The sequence below is a fragment of the Mandrillus leucophaeus genome, unplaced genomic scaffold (genome assembly GCF_000951045.1).
Source record: "Mandrillus leucophaeus isolate KB7577 unplaced genomic scaffold, Mleu.le_1.0 Scaffold90, whole genome shotgun sequence".
Taxonomy (NCBI): Eukaryota; Metazoa; Chordata; class Mammalia; order Primates; family Cercopithecidae; genus Mandrillus; species Mandrillus leucophaeus.
In genome coordinates this window covers 3,139,768-3,142,337 of record NW_012109808.1, presented here as the reverse complement: position 1 = coordinate 3,142,337, position 2,570 = coordinate 3,139,768, and positions in this window count along the sequence as shown.

Below are 2,570 nucleotides of genomic sequence, written 5' to 3'. Positions count from 1 at the left end.
TTTTATATAGTTTGATAGTGAAAATATCACACACACATGACACATGCAAACATGAACATACAAACACACAGAGAGAAACAGATTTTACAGATTTATGAGATTTTTTTTTTGAGATGGAGTTTTGCTCTTGTTGCCCAGGCTGGAGTGCAATGGCACCATGTTAGCTCACCACAATCTCTACCTCCTGGGTTCAAACAATTCTCCTGCCTCAGCCTCCTGAATAGCTGGGATTACAGGCATGCACCACCCCACCTGGCTAATTTTGTGTTTTTAGTAGAGACGGGGTTTCTCCATGTTGGTCAGGTGGTTTCAAACTCCTGACCTCAGGTGATCCACTGGCCTTGGCCTCCAAAAGTGCTGGTATTACAGGCATGTGCCATCATACCTGGACTGATTTATGAGATTCTTTATGTGCCAGTTTTTAAAGTTTCTCTTTTCCATTTTAGACAATCAGTCTCTTAATTACCTGTTTCCTGCCCTAAACGATTGTCAGTGAGGTAGCTCCAAATTTCCATTTCTAAAAGGATAAATTCAAGTCAAATGAAATAAAGAATCAGTATTTTTCTCAAACCAAGGAAAAATGGTGTGAGCAAAAGTTTAGTTAAGATGGCCAGGAAAAGGAGATAGCCTTACACAGGAAATTTATTTAAAGATGGAAGTTTCAAAATTGGGTTACTGGCTTTAGTGTGAAGTCTTTTAAGGAACAGGGTCAATAAAGCACGTAGTTTCTAGGGCCTAATAAGCAGGCACAGCTGGAAAGCAGAAAAGATTTCCCCAAATAAAAGATTTCATTTTTACACTGTGTCCCAGGTCTCCAAGAAAAGGAAAACACTATGAGGTGAGTTAATGCAAAGCTTCCACAGTGTAATACATTGTAAGGACATTTTCCCAAGGTTGCTGGGCAACCCAATGTAAATCAGCCCACTCTGTAACCAGCCAGTCCACTATTACAATACTTTACCCAAAAACCTGTTTTCCTTGTCTGAATGCACAAATAAAGGAGTATTGCCCTGGAATAATAACCACTTACTGTAAGAAACTGCAATTTAGCCATTTTTAGAAGTATATCTCTTACCTAGTTTTACATACCAAAGTTAATATTTAAACAAACAGAATTCAGTTGGCCAAGAAGTTTTTACAGAGGGAGAGCAGAGGTTTTAAAACAATATATGCACACATATAACCAAAATATCAGCCATAACTAAGTCTACTTTTAACTACAGAACTCTTGAAGTGAATTTTTTTTTTTCAAATATCTTATTACCAGATTTTAGCCAGGACAAACAGATGATACCTCTGTCTCTTAAGCCTTTTTAATGATAGGTATTCTAAGTGAAATCAACAAGCCTTAACTAAGGTTATAACTTAAACATGGACACATGAGGTGTTTTCAAAAGAGATAGCTAGCAGTTTTTACAAGATCTGAAATAACCCCAAAGGTAACTCAAAGAAAAAAAATTAAGATAAGAAATTAGAAGCTGCCCATAGAGGGGAAGAGAATCAATAAATGGCAAACTTTATACAAACATCAAACCAGAAATGGCTCATTTCCTAAGCTGGAAATCAAACCCATGCAAAGTCTTAGCTACTGAGCCATAGTATGAGGCAGTTGCCATTGCTCTTCACAGAACAGGTCTAGATCAGGCATTTCTGAACTTGAAAGTAATTTTAACTGCTAGAGAGAAGTTTTATGGCTAGCCATAACATTGTTAATTTTTTTTTTTAATTTAACCTTTTTATTACTTGTTCAGAATAAGAGATTTTTAAAATCCTTTTTACTTTTAATTGCATATAATTCCAATAGTGACTCCATCCAAAAGTCTTTTAAAACTCAGATGGCATTTCTTTTTAGGTTTTTATCATATAAGCAAGAGGTAGGTCTAGAGAAAGTATAAAGAAGGCATCTCTATGACCCTCAAGAATTCTCTCTCAGAAATAGGCTTAAGATAGCAAAACACTCATAGGGCTGGGACCTTTTAAGATAGAATTCACCTAAAGGTTTGACACATTTGAAAGGAGGAGGGTACTGCTGTGTTCAGACTCTCAGTCCTTTCAGACCAGCCACCTGACACAAACCCCAAAATTCCCACTCTCCAGATAGCAGAAACCAAGAGTCAGTATCCCTACATGGTCACAAAGTCAAATTCTCAAGAACATTAGACAAGACAAGTGGAAAACTTTATCTGGTTTTTGTTTCAGGGACCTGCAGCATTTATAATAGCCTGCAGGGCTGGCTCAAACATGGGGCTTATAGGGGTTCTAGGACTGTGTTCTATCATATGGTACCCCTCTCCATAACAGAACAACACAGGAAGACAAAAACAAAGGAAGACAGCAAGACTAAAAGTTACTTCTAAGAGGAAAAAGGGGTCAAACAATATGAATATTTACAGTACAAAGTACAAAATGTACACCAGATATGCTACAATGTTTGACTAGTTACAAATTTCTTTTTTCCCATTAATAAAAATCTTTCAGAGGAGGAAAACACCGATTTTCTTTTTTTTGAGATGGAGTCTAGCTATGTCACCCAGGCTGGAGTGCAGTGGCACGATCTCGGCTCACTGCAA